General features: G+C 32.7%; 1 long non-coding RNA gene across 9 annotated transcripts; it reads left to right on the top strand.

Annotated features, from left to right (window-relative positions):
• The first annotated feature begins 2,163 nt into the window (after positions 1–2,163).
• On the top strand, positions 2,164–17,086 carry LOC117906814. 9 transcript variants are annotated; one of them, XR_004649898.1, is made up of 6 exons: positions 2,164–2,324; positions 5,597–5,671; positions 10,470–10,598; positions 10,737–10,786; positions 11,692–11,990; positions 16,388–17,086. It is a non-coding gene; the product is annotated as an uncharacterized LOC117906814 (long non-coding RNA). The 9 variants fall into 9 exon arrangements; XR_004649900.1 differs by having other exon boundaries at positions 5,597–5,742; positions 11,764–11,990; XR_004649897.1 differs by having other exon boundaries at positions 5,597–5,742; positions 16,769–17,086.
• Positions 17,087–17,897: the final 811 nt, after the last annotated feature.

The raw sequence follows: 17,897 nt of genomic DNA, 5'->3' as shown, positions 1-17,897 counted from the left end.
ATCTTTAGATTCTTATTCTGGAGTCAGAAGGTGGAGTGCTCTTTTCTATCAAGAGTGTTTAGTGTTCATGGACTCCTATGAAAATGGGTGTATTTGGTGAATTGTATTTGCTTAAGAGTGAAAAAGAGTCGTTTAATCACATTCTAATCCATTATGGTATACTTGGGGTTAGTGACAGATGTCAATATATGTTTTGGTGTCTCATTGGTGCACCCTAATTCAAAGAGAGAGATGTGTAATTGAAGCCCTTCCTCTCTGATTCTTTGTACCATGTCAGTCTCCTGTTTTGATTAATCAGGCATGATTATCCTTTAGGCTTTAGTTTCTTCTCTCTATCCTGGTTTCTGTTGGCTATTTTACTTTGTCAACCGAATTGGTGAAGATTTGGTATGCACAAGTGAAGATGTTTCTTGCTAGCAATTTTTTGAGATCATGATGGATTCTAAGCTTCATATCCTATAACAAGGTAAGACAACATTGATTTGAGCCAATGGCATATGCAGACTATTATTAGAACTTGTGACTTTTTAGCTGAGCTTGGTGGTATGCATGTTTTGGCATTGTAATGGGGTCCAGTGCTCAGTTGCAAGAGTGCCTTCCTAGTGCTCTATGTTCCAGCTTGCTTAATTAGATTTGTTGTTTTATCTTTTTTTCTTTTTTAATTTGAAGAAGGAATTGTAGTTTTAATAGAGGAGCTGGTGCATTACGTGTCCCTTTGAATTTCTTATGACTAATCTGAGCTATATAGTTTTTTGTAACTTCTGCTTTTTGAAGGGTAATGAAGCAAGCTTTGTATGTCTGAGTGCTAAACCTTTGTATATTTTGAAGTCTAGACTATCAGGGTTTCGCTAGAAATGGAGTTATTTGCCCCTTGGAGATCTTGGTTGGCCCATAGGTGCGAGGCGTGTACTTCACAAGAAACAATTTCTTCCGAATATACATTTTTACACATTTTATTTCCTGATTGGTCAACATGTCAACCTTTGGTGCTTTGAAGGATGAGTTATAATGGAAGAACTAGTGAACATTAGTATGGGATTCCCCCCCCTTGATGTGAGCTTCATTAGTAGTTTGGGGAAGTCTGTATTTCCTGGGTAAATGAACCATACATGCAATACCTGAATCCATTTATAATGTACTTATTCTCTCGTTCTTGATACTGGATGATAAATCACCTTTTGGAGAGCTTGTGGAGATCTACCTTGGTTCTCTTGGTGGTGGCCCCAGCTTTGAGGAGTTTCTGTTTCCATAGCATGATGCTCCAAACCTAAATCTTTCAGTTTATCAATATAAATGTTCATTTTTTTAGGTTGCGTAGTCTCCCTCCCAAGGAGGAACCGGCATTAATTGACTGGAGCTGCTCTGGAATCAGCTTCAAGTGGTGTTTGGTGGTGGGAAGAGAAGCCCCACGCTAATTGCCATAATTGTGTAGGCGTGTTGACCCCCTTTTTTCTTAACTTCCTCCATACATTAAATTATATGCCCATTGATAATTGGATTTTGGAGTACTCTTTTTATCATTAGTGATTGTTGAATTAGAAGACATTAATTATTGGATTTGGATTGATGTTTCATTTTCTACCAACCATCTTATTATTACATTGTATTCCTCCCTGTTGAATTGGAAGCCATTAATAATTGGAAATCACATCGGATTTCACCTCACCATTACTGCTTTTAATTTCAATTATGTTATTTTATAATTGGTTCAATTCTGAAGTTTATTTGTCAACATCTAATAGCAAAAGTAATACTAATATGCCATGTCAACATTTATTATTGTTTCAAGGAAAGGCGGCAGTGGCATGTTACCATTATTTTACGCCTTGTTCTCACGTTGCCACCTACTTAAACAATATTATTTATATTTTTTTTTCACAAAAAATAAAAAAATATTATATTATTACTTGATTTAAATCAAGAGAAAAATAAAACATTATAAAATTTTAAGACAACACATAATTATTTTAAAATTAAGATTATATATATATATATATATGTAATTGGTCAAATAAATAAAATGATATAATATTAATCCAAAATATTTGGAGGTTTAATAAATTAATTAATTACAAATATAAATTATATAAATAAAAAATTGAATCATGTATTAAATTTGTGAAACCCAACCCGATTGATCACTTACAGCTTGATAGTTCAAAAATTGGGCCGGCCCACGCTGAGCACCATCATCTGACGGCTGACTGAACTCACGATGTATCCATTGTAGGATTTGCCTGCGGAAGAAGAAACCCGGATCTCTGATTACGTAAAAGCATTCGATTATTCCTTCTCCAAGCGCTTCGTTTCGGTCGATAGTTCTGGTACTGTTCCTAACTCTATTCCAAATTCAATCAATCGGCTTCTAGATTAAATACCACCAATTTGATGCTGAGAAAATAATGAGAAAATGATAGAAATGTTTGAATCCTAAATTTTTCGCCATTTAGGACTCGAGAATACAGAAAATTGTACCTTACCTAAAACTCATATGACTCCCTGGTTTAATTGATCCGATTTTCTTTTTTAATTTTATTTTTAAATTTTCAAATTTTCTTTTATTTTTCTTCGTTTTCTTGGTACCGAAATAGAGGGTCCGATTTCACTCTAATGCTTTATAAATTGGGAATCCTGTTCTAGGGTTTCTCTTTGAACAGAGAACTATTGCCAGCTTTTATCGCAGCTCAGACGGAAATTTTTGTTAGATTAACGGTCTTTGCTTCGGAATATTTTCTTGTATAAAAAAAGGTTTAGACACAGAGAAGATATGAAAAAGGTAATTAAGATTTTGAATTGAAACATTTTCAGCTAGCATGATTCGGGAATACAAAAGGCCACTTTAATGGAATTTCAAGAGTGCCTTTTTCTTTTTTGGAATCAAAAGATGAGAAGTCACATAGGAATGAAATTGTTGTTTTCTTTTATTGCCCTATTTTGTTGGAGACCAAATAGAGGCCTAGGGTTTATCTTTGAATTCGTTTAACCTGTCAGTGTTGAAAATTTTGAATTATTTCATTCTGGACTGCTAGAATTCACATAAAATTAATCATTTGGGAAATTATCTTATGCAGTTATATGTAAAAAAATATTTGACTTGGATAAAAATGGAACCTACCATGCTGCAAATGAATCCCAATGTAAATGAAGCCTTTGGGAAAAAAAGGAAGAGCAAAACAAAAAAATATCAGTTATTATTGATAAATGAACTGATAATATTTTATTTTATTTTATTTTTAAGATAAGGTGAATTTATTAATGATTGTCACTTAAAAGATATAGATATGAAATATAAGAGGAAATAAGTGATATAATGGGGGTCCTTCGGGAAGAAAAAAGTCTATAAACTCTTTATACTTTTATATATAGTATAATATAAATATATATTAATATTTTTATTGGTACCTAGTTTTTGAAATTAGTAACTTCTATCATTTTTATACAAAAATAATTAATTTTTTCCATGCTTCTCTTTCAACCTTTGAGATAAAAATCTTTTTAATAAGATTAATTAATTACGCAAAGGATTTTTTTATTGAATTTTAAAAAAAGCTTTTCATCTATGAGAATCCAATCCTAAATGAGAGAAAAAAAAAAAAAAGAACTGTTACATCTGACAAAAGTAAAGTTATAATTGAAATAAAAATGAATTATTTACATCTTTTTCTTCTTTAGAAACAGACAATGTGTCTGACATACTCCCTGTAATTGACCCAATTGGAAAATGCAGAATCAACTCCATTTGTAGGCTACAATTTCTGCAGCATCCAATTGTGCCTCCATCATCCCTAATTCCATACTAAATGCTGGGAAAGTGGATGACTAAAAATTAATTTTCAGACTGCCTGACTCTCATATGAATAGGTCAAGTTTGATTGTTGAACTTGATTGACTTGCTTATCCATACTATATGTAAAAGTATGAAGAGTTTGTAGATTTTTTTCTTTTTCAAGTACCCCTATTATGCCAATTATTTCCCCTTATGTTTCATATGTTTATTATTTAACTATAACAATCATTAATAAATTCATCTTATTGTTATTATTTATCAGTTATAACTAATAAAACTAAATTGTTTTTTTTTTGGGTGCTTTGAAGTTTTCTTTTTCTTTAACTCATGCAAAACCAGCCATCAATATGTCTAATTTGTATCAAACCCAATCCAAAGTCAGGTTGAGAATTCCTAACCCATGTCAAGCCCATGGGCAATTTGGCTTCCAACGGGTTATCAAGCAAAATAATTATTTTAGAACCTATAAAATACAAACCATATTATGAAATAAGAGAATAAAAGTTCTGATTTAGAGAAAAAAGGAAATAAGAGAGTAAAAGCTAAAAGTTCTGAAATAAATTCTTAATTACTATTTTAATATAAATAACTATTCATAAATTCAAAGTTCAATTATATAAGATATTTTAACAATTAAATAAGAAGGCTAAACCCAGTAGTCTAATGTATTTAAAAACTAAGAAAAGTTTGATTTTTTGTTATTATTTTATATTTTAATAAAAAATATATATATTATAATTAAAAAGAAACAAAGTAATAAATAATGTATGGGTTCGGGTTTTGGTGGGTTGTTCGATCTTTTAACCATGCCAACCCCAACTTTATTTCTCACTTTTTCCTTTTTATATAAAATACAAAGAATATGAGAATGTATAAAATTTTTAAATATTTTTGTTATATATTGTTTTCCTTGAGTATCATCTATACTTAGTTAGCAGTTGCTCATTTTTCTACTAATTTCAACGGATATATTTCTTATGAGTGGGATGAAATAAGATGAACACCATGCGTGATGTTGGTTTAATAATCATCACTTTCATCTTGTTCCATTATTTGTGGATGCTATTTTGTAGTCATGTGTTTCAATTATAGGAATATAGGAGAAAAGATGGATCAAAGGCGAAGTAAAGTGAATAACTACTAAGTTCATATTCCCCCACTCTTTTTTCCAATTAATTTATGAGATTATTGAATGGTTTTTCTTGATACTTTGGTTATAAAGCAAATACGAGAATTTCTTTTCTTTTTTCTCTCATTATGTGTTCTTCTATGGCCCTTTGCATTTTTTCTTAGAAGAAAATAGTTATTAATTTAAAAACCGTTTTGAAGTTCTTATTTTTATTTTATTTTATTTTAATTTTTTTGATGTACGGGAAGATGTTGACATCATATCCAAGCTTGGATTTGGTGCTTATTGTTTTCATGATCCCGTATCTTCCTTTGTAATTGCCTTTTTCCTTTGATGTGTTCAATTGCATTTTCATTTTAACCAAAGTAGAATATTAAAGTTGGGATGTGGAAACTATTAAATAGCATTTTGGTTTTTTGGTTCAATTTTTGGACTTTGATTAAATGCATAAATTTATCTATGATTTGTTAAAAAATGATTAAATTATTATTATTTTTTAATGACCGCATATTCACTTTTAATGTCAAAATCAAAAAGTGTATTATCTGGTACTTGTTTTCTCTAGAGTTAATACAAAAAACTGTTCAGTTGTTTCCCCATTTTGCCTTTTTTTTTTTGTTGCCTTAGCTTCATTACAATGATTCTTAGACTCACTTGTTTGGTTTTTCTCATGGTTGTAGATGGTTTAGGAACCAAAATCAACGGTGATGGCATTGCTTACTACAACAATCTCATTAATGCTTTTCTTGACAAGAGTATGAAGTTTTTGTATTTGACTTCCTTCTACTTGCAACATGTTACATACTTGGAAACTTTGCTCCTATAGGTATCGAGCCTTATATAACTTTATACCATTGGGATCTTCCCTTATATCTTCATTGGTCAATGAGAGGGTGGTTAAATGAGCAAATTGTGTGAGTATAACACCATCAATAAATTGTTGCTTGTTTGCGAATATCTTGCTAGTAATGATTGTGGTCCTTAATCCTATTAGCTTAAAATTTTAAGAATATTGGTTACTCAACATGGTCTAAGAGCTTTCATAACTCAAGGTCTTGGGTTCAATTCCTTACCTCCTGATAGGCTTTTTGCTAATGTGGCTTGTGCCTCTCACGGAGGTTATGGGGTTGGGGTAGGGAAAGGAGAGTTGACGAGGTTTAGAGCATGTGTTGGGGTGTAGAGCATGATATATATTTTGGATCCAAATCCTAACAACTTAATCTTTTAGGAAAACTGATTAATCAAAAGATGTGTTAGTTATGCATTTGGTATTTGTTGAGCTTTTAGAAATCAAACTGACTTATAATTTCATATCCCAAATTTGAGGGGAAAACCCTACTCAAAATTGGAATACACTACATGCTCCTATTATGCCAAGTTAATCCATAATTGATACCAACTTACGAGCTCCAATTGCATGAGGCTTTTGAGGGGCATCATGGATATGTTTTAAATTTTGTGATGTTACAACAGGAATTCCCTAAAAGTTTCTTAAGATAGCAAATGAAAAATAATGATCATAATTATTTTGAGTTCTCTAGTCTATTCTCTTTTTCAAGGAAACAATGTGGTGGACAGTACATAAAGTCTTTCTTTCCATATGGTTAAATAGTGACATGCAATAATTTTTGAATGAGTTATGCCCAAGGAATGCCGGCCTCTTATCTTGCTAATCCAATGGTTAAAAGATAATTAGAAGAAAACATTGGACTTGCTTAATCAGAGTATGAGAAATGGTAAATGAAAAGGCATAACATTTTTAACCAAAACCTTATAGCAAAATGAAAAGGTATGGCCTTTTTGACCAAAAACTTATAATCTAATTACCTTAATTTAAAAATGACTTGTTATGTGGAAGAGATAGTATTTATCAAAAAAAAAAAGAAAAAAAAAAAGACTAACATTGATAAAAAGTGCTCTATCTTGCCTGTTTATTTCATGACATTATTTTCTATCTTGAGGAAAGTAAGCTTAAGGCTAGACAAGATTCAAAGGGTTTTCCTTGGGATGGGGGGGCATTGAGAAAAAGCCTTAGGTAGTTAATTGGTTGATAGTTTATATGGACAAGGGGGAGGGGGTGGGGGGTTGGCCATTAGAACTTTGTCTAATCTCAATAAAGCGCTTTTTGGAAAATGATATTGGAGATTTGGTATAGAGAGGGAATCTTCTTGGAAGAAAGTGGTTTTAAGGAAATATGAGGAGGAAAAGGGAGGATGATACTTAAGCAGTGTTAAGGAAATGTATGGAGTGAGAGAATGGAAAGCAATTAGAAGAGGGTAGGAAATTTTGAGAAGTAGGATTGGGTTTAGGATGGAAAATAGGTTGATAGTGATTTTGGAAGGGTAAGTGGTGGGGTAAATTGTCCCTTGCAGTCGTTCTCCAGAGAGTCACTACAAAAGATACATAGGTTGCTGAGGTGTGGGATTGGGATGAGGAATAGGGATGTTGGGTTCCTTATTTCTCAAGACAACTCCAAGATTGGGAGTTAGAGGGGGTGAAGGCTTTTTTTAGGCAATTGCAATTGTAGTCAATTGTCATTTGTCAAGGATGTTGAGGATAAATTGGTTTGATTGATCTTGAAGTATAGTATTTTCTCAGTGGAATCTCTCTGTTCTTCATTGGCCAATGGAAGTACAAAGACCTTCCTTTCTAGTATTGTTTGGAATCCTTGGGTTCTATTGAGAGTCATGTTGTTTGAAATCCTTGGGTTCTATTGATGTTGGACTAGCTTAAAAGAAGGGGATGAATGATGTTGAATAAAAGCTGTGTGAAAAATAAGAAAAAACGGTTGATTGCATCATGCTTCACCGCTTGAAAGTGGTAATCTTATGGTAATTGATTTTTTCTTTGTTTGGAATTGAGTAGGTAATGCACTCCTCAATAAAGAAAACCTTCTTGAGTTGGCATTAAGGGTGACAATTTTGACACAACACGATAACATGACTAAAAAACGACATGGATTTTAGCGGTTTTAGGTTGGGTGTAATAATTTCAACCCATATATCTCCTTTAATAAATGGGTGATGTTCGAGTTTAAATACTTAACCCATTTACTTATTCATGTCAAATTGACCCATTTACTTATTTGTGTCAAATTGATCTGTTTATAACCCATTTAACCCATATAAATTTATTAATTTTATATATATTTAAAAATTATAAAAATTTAAAATATATTTTTTAACTATAAGTATCATATAGTTAAAAAGATTAACTAACTAATTAAGTAAAATTCTGTATATTTCATTATAAAGATTAAAAATATTTTATAACTAAAACATTAAACAACTATAGAATTAAAATTTTAATTTATTTTTATCTTATAAACTTATTACAATTAAAATTAGATAACTAAATTAATTAAGATTTCAAAAAAATTAGAACTTTAAAGTTAAAACAACTAAAAAGTATTTTAAAATTTAAAATTTAAAATAGGTTAAACGGATTAGAATCATGTTAATAACTTCAATGAGTTAAAATTGTGTCAATGAGTTAGAATCTTGTTAATGTGTTAGAATTGTGTTAATGGGTTATTTGTGTCAATTTTGACACAAATCAGTTTAAATGAGTTGTGTTGTGTTACCCATGTAATAAATGGATCATGTTTGTCTCAAGTCATCCAAACATGATTATTAAATAGGTTGTATCCAGGTTGAGTAAATTTTCACTTTTTCTTACCTCGACATGACATGATCCATTGTCATCCCTAGCCTAACATGGATCATTTATTCAAAAAAAGAGGAAGAAAACTTAGAAAGTTACTCTTTTATGCCTATTTTGGATTGTATGAAAGGAGATAAATACATGAGAATTTGAGAATATTGAAAAAACATATCAAACAATCAAACAAGAATTTACGTATAATTTTTTGGAGTGAGTCAGAATGTATAGAGGAGATTATGCTATGTCTCTGTTGTACTTTATTGATTACTTGAGCTCTATGTAATGGGTGAGTGTTGTTTTTTGTGTGTTCATCCATTTTATATGACCTCTTGGTTTTCTTGTATATGCCATGTATACCTTCATGCTTTTTTTTGCTAGGCACTGTTAATACAATGGATATTTGCCTATAAAAAAAAAAAAAAAAAAAAAAATGATGGATGAATAGAAGAAATAGGAAGTTCTCAAAATTGTTTCCTACACTTCTCAGTTTATTGCGAAAAATATCTATCTTACCAAATTTGCACATATTCTTAAGTAGTAGACTTTTGGGAAATTACTTTTGTCATGAAACTAATATAAAGTTCAAATTTGACCCACTTGAAAATGTTCTTTGATGAATGATTATCCCACCATGCATTTTGTGTAGTTGTGTTGGACAAGGTTTCAACTAAGTAATAGCATCCTTTTTCAACAAAACACATGCTTATTATGCCTAGGTCCTATGCATGGGATAGAGTTTTTAGAGAAAAAAGTTAGCCTTGGAACCTCATGTACTCCATGTAAAGCTACCACATTTCTTAAATGTTAAGATATGGGCCCATAATGTACACTAGGTTAACACCAATTCCCAACTATTAGGATATGGCCCACAAATGTGTACTAGGTTAACAACGGATTACACATAAACAGATATGAGAATAAATATTAGGAGAGACTTGAACTTGAAACCTCTAATTAACCATACCTCTGATAACATGTTAAGCTACCGGTTTTCCTAAAAACTTAAACTTTGAGGATATAAGTTCATAATGTATGCCAAGCTAACAATCCATGTGCAAACTCAATTTTGTGTCAAAATGAGTTTGATTTGGATGACTTTGTATTCTGTAATCCCCTTTACCATATTATAGGATGTCCCTAACCATGCTCTTGGAGTTTTGCCTCCTAAATCATTAAACTCAATAGTCAAAGAGGGAAAAAGAAGATGGTGTTTGTAGTGATAAATTGTGTTTTCCCCTGCTTAGCAAGAAATATCAGTTCTCACTTATGTGCTGATCTAGTTCTGAACCCTCAAAGTATGGGAGACCTCTACAATTTCATGTGGTAAAAGAGTAACACTGTCAGCCTGATGTAACAGACCCAGCTGAACCAATAATGGTGATAGGGTCCCCTTGATAATATTAAATCAACCCCTCATTCTGGGTCTTATGGAGATCTTTCAGGTGTTAGCACAGACTTAATGGTGTCACCAAAACTTATTGGCTTTAGAGAATAAAAATGACTTAACCCAATAGTGATCCTTGAAGGTTCGCATATTCCCAGGTGGCCTGTGTTTCTAATGGAACACCTATAAAAAATTTCAGCTTGCTTTTCATCTGTTTTTCCTTTTCCACAGAGAAAGAGAGAGAGAGAGAGAGAGAGAGGTTGGAGGTAGGGGTGCTGAAGATAATGTTGTGTTTCAAAATTAATTACTAAGGATCAAATAAATATTCAAGCACTGTGATTAGAATTTTGAATCAATATCATAATGGAAAAGGAAATTTTCCCCGTAAGGTACAACTTTCAGGTGACTGTTGACAGAAGCGCATAACCATATTCAATTCTTTCCACTATATACCTAAATTCATTAGTTGGAATGATAACTTTTTAAATTGAACTTTTCTTGTTCAGTGGTGTTGCATTAGAAGGGGAACAAAAACAAGCCACAAAAATGTTTACAATATTTCCTCTGATCTTGTGAGGTGGCTGCTAAGGTGAAATGCCACCTTTGTAGTATCAGTCTTTCCCATGTTTGAAAAGGTAAGCTGTAAATTTTATTTATTTTTTGTGAGAAAGATGAGGGTTGACTTGGTGTTCACATTGCCCATTTATTGATAGAATTACAATTTAAATGGTGATTTTTTTTCCTGATACTTCCTCTGACTACCAATTATACAGCAATTTCAGAATGATCGGAAATTGGGATTAGAAGAATGATGGCAATTGAGGTCAAGTGTTTCATCTGGTTTTTTACCCATTAAGCATTTAAAGCAATGGCTTGTCATATGAACTTTTTAGGTTCTTCTTTCTTCCTATAAGATTTATGGGTGGAATCCAACCTTAAATACTGGGGGAAGAATGCAAAAACTTACATTTTAGAAGTAGTTCCAACTTAAAAGTCCTTCACTAGTTATACTTGATTGAAAGAACATGAGGGGAACAGTTGTGATCTCATTGCATTTTGATGAAATCAGCATTTCCCATATTTTTATATCAAAAAAGTGTATATTTGCTTTTCTATGCTGCCGTCCTGATTTTTGTTTAGTAAACTTTAAATTGTCTTCCATCCATCACATATGTCCTTATTGAAGATTTGTTTTTTTTATAAGAATTTCATATTAAATAAAATGCACAACTTGGTCAAGTTAAACTATGATCATGATAGATCCAAAATGATGGTAAGATATCTGCCTAGGTACAGGAGCTTTTTGTAATTTATATGCTGTAAATATACAAAGGTAGTGGAGATACTCACTGGGAACCATACTGTAATTTTTTGTAATTGTTACGAAGAAGAGTTTTAGTTGTTTCTGAGTCTATTCTTTGTTATTACTCACTATACTGTATTTGGATCCACATACATTGTTCAATATTGTCTAATTCAAAATTTTTATATCTATTTTTGAACAACTTTCCACTAGAATTTTGTGTTGAACCTTTAGCTACTCACTCGATAAATTGCACAAATATTATTTTTGATTTAATGGAGAACAGATGAAAATAAAAATGTATGAAGTTTATGATATTTGTGTTATGCCTCTAAGGGAAATAAAGAGTTGAATTTTTTTGCTCATCAAAAGCTGTTTTAAATGCGGATAAAAAAATCTCTTGTAACTTTATTTTTGTTTTTCAGATCTCACATGCTGTTTGAAGGATCCATCATTGTTTGTACATAAATGATCTGTATATTTTGGCAAACATGCAGAAAATATTTTGCAATTTATGCAGAAACTTGCTTTGCAAGTTTTGGTGATAGAGTAAAGAACTGGATTACAGTAAATATGCCTTTTCAAACTGCAGTCAATGGATATGGTAATGGGATATTTGCTCCTGGAAAACATGAACAGTCCTCAACGGCACCATAATTTGGTTGCACATTGCCAGCTCTTGGCCCATTCAGCATCTGTTTCCATATTCAGAAACAAATATGAGGTATGCTATGTGATGTCTCTATTATTAGTTAAGCACTTCATCTTCTGAATGAAAATGATCTGAACATATTTAGTTGGCACTAGGTATTTATCTCTGTATCTGGTTTCTAAAGCACAATATAATACCTACTTTATTTATAGAAAACTATTATGTTTTATAAATCTTGGAATTTTCCTGAAAGTTTCCACCCTAGAGACTTTTAGATTTCTGTTTGTTTATTTTTTTATTCTTTTGATTTTCCTTGCTGCTTTGATACTTTTGAGGATTCTTCATCCTTCTGCTGCAAATCTGTCTTTCCTACTGATAATTGTTGGGTTCTTATCAAAATGGGAAAGGAAAAAAGAAAAATTAAATTTATCATAAGAATCTAAGAAAAAGAAACTAGAGTGATCATAAGTTTAAGAATGTAGAATCATCCCTTTAGTATGGAAGTTTCCTATGGCAACCATCGTGCATGAGACCGCGTGAAGAAGAGATCTCGTATTTCAGCTCTATGTATATACATAGAGATCTCATATGCCAGCTTTTAGTATATATATATAAATCCATGGGCATCTGATCAGAGTAAAAGCATTCTTTTTCTAGCTAGGACAAGAATTTTGGAGTTATTGGTCTAAATATCAACCTTGAAACATATTCTGACATATGTTATTGACATTGATGGGGATATAGACAGGCATTCAATAACATGATTTAAATTTACCCTTAAGAACATTCCAATCAACTTCCTTCATGTGTTTGAACTTCCAACTAAGATTGAGAATGGCGGGACAAGCCTTGAGTGAATTCCAGGGCATTGCCTGATGGGCTAGAGCTGCAGGAAACTCAAGTATGGGAAAGTTTGTTGAAGAACATAGAAGAGTTGGCTATTAGTGTGGAGATTCCCTAAAGTGTCCAACAGCCTTTCTTACTTTCTGAGGCTGTGTGAATTTCTGAGTACATACAAGGTGTACAACAAAAGAAGGAAGCAGTAGTTTTAACAAATGCAAATCAGAACCTAATCCAATTTGGAAAATAAAGAAACAAGGGCGGAAACCAAAGTCACTTGATTTTTTTATTTTTTTGATAAACAAATGATCATATATTAGAAGTGCCAATCAAAAAGAGGCACACATAGTACACATGAAGTATACATCTTAAGGAGAAAAAAGAAACAATCCATGAATACAATCCTAATCTAATATTTATTGCTCAACCACTAAGTTGATAATATGTTACAATTCAAATTTTGGTTACTTTGGAAGTAAGAATGTTTTATCAGAGTTCATTGCAGTTTAGAGCCATGCTGATAGCTGACATTTGTTGTTACCAACTAAGGAACATTTCCAACTGCTAGAGAAATTTCAATTATCAAAGAAGAATGTAGTTGTCTTGAGAATAATTTTAACTACAAAATCTGATAATCAAAGTTCACCCCAAGCAGAAAAATATTATAATTTTCTAATCTCAATTTTAAAATCCAAGGAACTGTTGACAGAGTTCTTTAGTAATTTCCATGGTATTTCAAATGAACTTTCTAATGGGCAGCATTAGTGAATGTGGAAACAACTAAAACATCACTAACAATAGTCTTTCCTTTCCAAAACTATCTAAATATGACAGAAACCAATATAAGAAAGCAGACCTCATTTTTTTCAACAGCTCCAAACTGTCCTTCAACATCGCATCCAGAACCTTAGAAACTACCCAGGATCTCTTCCTCATCATAACCCCCCTTTGCAAAAACCAGTCTTGTGTTGTCAATTGGTTTTGATTACTGACGCTTATTATAAGATCTTCAAGTGTAAAAGGCAGTAGGTTGCCATGCTCAGAAGCCCCATACATACAGTCCAGAAATCAATACAACATACAAAACAAAAAGTTTTCTCAGTACCTGAAGAGAGGAATAAGAAGGCAAATACCAGCCTATCAGAATCTATGGACCGGTTTTGCAGCAGAAATCAACAATCAGTAGTCAGTAAAATAAATAAAAAACATAAAAAAAGAAAGGAAAGAAGCTGGATTCTGAAATTGTTAACTTATAGCCATTGTTGCTGGCTTTCGAGAAAGGAGATCCAAGGAAGGGCAGTTTTTTATTTTCAAGAAAACAGAGGGGACAGTTATGTCCAAAAGTTAAGTAATAGGGTTTTGGCAAATATATGTTTCAATTTGGAAACAATTAGCACAATCAATTTATTTAATGGGTTGTAGCTTATTACTTGTATCATAAATATGGCATGTTTGGATCGTATCATATTTAGATTTAGTAGATCGTATCATATTCCGTTAAGTCTCTCTACAAAGCCTTAGATTTAGGTCCTCTAATTCCTTTTCCATTGAATGTTATTTGGAAAGCTTGTGTACAACCCAAAGTGAGTTTTTTTTTTTTTTTTTTTTTTTTTTTTTTTGTGGGAAGCAACGTGGGGAAAAGCCCTTACCTTGGACCAACTTCAAAAGAGAGGATGACCTTTAGCGAATAAATGCTATGTAACGACCTGCTCTCAATTGTGTAGATATTGTCTGCTTTGAACCCAAAGGGGGTCTTCATGGTTTTAAAACGCGTCTACAGGGTTAAGAGAAGTCCATACTTATATAGCGCTAGAAACTTTCCCCCCTGATTTAGGATGTCACAAATGTGATGTCCCACATCGGATAAGAGAGAAAGTTTCTGGCGCTATATAAGTATGAACTTCTCTTAACCCTGTAAACGCGTTTTAAAGCCGTGAGGGCCCCTTTGGATCCAAAGCGGACAATATCTACACGGTTGGGAGCGGATCATTATAAATGGTATCAGAGCCGATCCCCGACCCCGATGTGGGGGTTTGTTTGGCCCTGTAATGGGTGTTTGTCTATTTGACCCCACAATCCCATGGGACATAACGAGGACGTTGTGTTTGCATGGGGGGGTGTTTGTGATGTCCCACATCGGATAGGGGAGAAAGTTCCTGACGCTATATATGTAGAGACTCCTCTTAACCAAGTAGACGCGTTTTAAAGCTATGAAGGCCCCTTTAAGTCTAAAGCGGACAATATTTACACGGTTGGGAATGGGCCATTATATGCTACCTTTGCCAAATACATGAAGAATCGATAGATCACATCCTCCTCCATTGTGCCAAGACACGGACTTTATGGGGTTTGTTTTTCTCTTTCTTTGGGGTGTAGTGGTGTTGTCAGCCATAGGTAAGGCAACGCTTTTAGGGTAGGACAGGTCCTTTGTGGGAAAAAAGAGAAAGGAAGTTTGGAGAGTAGGCCCTTTATGTATTTTTTGGATGGTTTGAAAGGTAAGGAACAAAATTGCGTTTGAAGATGATGTGTTGTCTATCCAAAGACTTAAGAGTTCTTTTGTTTACTTTCTTTGGTCGGAGACGAAATTGTTCATAAAATATAGTCCTTCGACTTTAGTTGGTTTCATTAATCGGGTGGGTTCTCGTTCAGGGTGGGGTGTTTCTTGCTCCTCCATGTTTGATAGTTGTTTGTTCTAGCTAGGGAGGGGGGAGGTGTTGCTACTTTGTATACTTTGAATCGCTGTTTTGGTGGCTCTTTTCAATACAATTTTATCTCTTTTATTTATAAAAAAAAAAAAAAAAAAAAAAGATTCAGTAGATTTCCATATTATATTCGGTTTTAGGAAAATACTAAGGAAAAGAAAGAAAATATTAAGGAAAATGATTTATCATTTTTTATTTACCATGAAATAATGAAAGAAAATTGAATATAATTAAAATTAACTAGAAGCTTAGAAATTTTAAATTATTTATAATATGTTTGGTTTTTGAAAAGTACAAAGGAAAGGAAAACAAATGTTAAGGAAAATTATTCTCTCATATTTGCTTTACTGGGAACAATACAAATGAAAATCAAATATTCTTGAAATGAGCTAGAAACTTTTGCATTTTCAAATTATTAATCTTGATATAAAAAAGGAAAAATAAGTGAAATGAATTTTAAAAAACATATAAAAATAATTTATTAACTTTAACTTTATTTTAATTTATTAACTTCAAATTTATTTTTCATTTTCCTTTATTTTTCTTTTCTTATATTCCTTTCTATTTTCTTTCTATCACATTTTCCCTCAAAAGTTTCAAGAATCAAGCATAGGGTTGCTTACTTTAATGTGATTAGAGTCCAACATGACATGATCCCTTCCCTTGTCGCTGTAGTTAAATAAACCCACCTTTTCTGCATCTCTATTTACATTCATTAAACCTTCTGCTCTTTGGTTTTTGCTTTTAACTGCAATGGATGTTTAGGTTTGCTAATCTGATTGCTTGTAAATTGGTTTCTGCATATGATTCTTACTTTTTTCTTTGGTATGAAACAAATTGTCCATATGGTATACTCTCTACCTGTAATCTTCTGCTGTTATTGTGTCTATCAATTGTATTTGGAGTCTGACTTGCATGTTCTCATAGATGTGTTGCATGATTGCTATCAAATGGATGGAATGGCTCATTGCTGCAGTGTGTGATGTAGCAGAGTAGCAGTTTATTTATTTGTTTTTTTTCTATTCTCTGATTGGATGTCCTATTTGTGAAAGTGTTGACATATTATGACGTGTAATTTCAGAACTTACAGACTTGGAATATTTTTATTTTTGATATGTTCCATTTTTGTTCATTTATTTTTAACTGTGACAAAAACCTTGGATTTGTTTTTTGCTTGGCTGGAGGTAAGGCCATGATTTGGTTTGTTGCTTACTGGTTGGATTGAATTGGGATCACTTCATTTAGTTGGTAACTTAAATCGAAATAATAAATCTTAAATGCTTCTTACATTACCTTTGTGTTTTGTAGCAAGGAAATTGTCCATGTAGTGTACTTTATCCACACTCTTCTAGCGGTTATTGTTCTTTTCATCAGTTCTTGGAATCCAACTTGCATGTTCTCATAGATGTATGGCATGATCTCTCTCTCTCTTTCCCTAAAAGCAGGAATGGATCATTACGGCAGCATGTAATGTAGCACAACAGTGGTTTATTGTTATTATTTTTATTATTTCCCTTTTGGACCTGTTTGTGGAATTGTTGACATATGATGTGTAATTCCAAAGCATGATAATTTGGAAATTTATTATAATGATTTATTTATTTATTTCAAACCTTTGTTTTATAAGACATTTCCATTATTGGGAGTTAGTCAGTTTTGACTGTCTCTTAAGGATGCTCTGAGAGGAGGCAGGGCTCTGCAAAGGGGCACTAAGGATGTGATGTTCTCAGTTAAATCTTTATATCCTTATTTTGGAGTCGGAAGGTGGAATGGTCTTTTCTATCAAGCGTGTTTAGTGTTCATGGGCTTCCATGAAAATGGGTGTATTTAGTGAATCATTTTTGCTTGAAAGTGAAAAAGAGTCGTTAAATGACATTCTCATTCATTGTGGTAAATCTAGGTTCAGTACATATGTCAATATCTGTTTTGGTATCTCATGGGTGCTCCCTAATTTGAAGAGAGAGAGAGAGAGATCGATCTTATTAGGATGACATGAGAGTTCTGTATGGAAATGTAGTTAGGTCCTGCTTCATTGTTTGGCAGGAATACAATTGTAGAACTTTTAATGGGTGGAGGGCTTCAGATCGAATCACTTGGAGACTTATCAATTTGTGCCCTTTTTCTTTGGTCAGAAAGTCCCTCAGTGCTGGTACCCTTGTTATATTTCACAGTTTCATAGGGACCCCAGCATAGTACATGAGAGTAATTATAGTCTTTAAATTTGGCTTTAAGTTGTTAACCAGCTAAATAGCAGCTGGAGCAAAAGATTAGGGTTTGATTTCAAATATTTGTAATCAGTTGCTAACAACTGGTGCATTATATGCTGAAAAGGCAAAATGTGTAATAAAAGCCCTTCCTTTCTGTTTCTTTGTACTGTGTCAGTCTCTTGTTTTGATTAATCGGGCATGATTATCCTCTAGGCATTAGTTTCTTCTCT

This window comes from Vitis riparia, chromosome 18, assembly GCF_004353265.1.
Source record: "Vitis riparia cultivar Riparia Gloire de Montpellier isolate 1030 chromosome 18, EGFV_Vit.rip_1.0, whole genome shotgun sequence".
NCBI lineage: Eukaryota > Viridiplantae > Streptophyta > Magnoliopsida > Vitales > Vitaceae > Vitis > Vitis riparia.
Note: the sequence above shows the minus strand (reverse complement) of the source record. Positions and strands in the feature narration are given on the sequence as shown.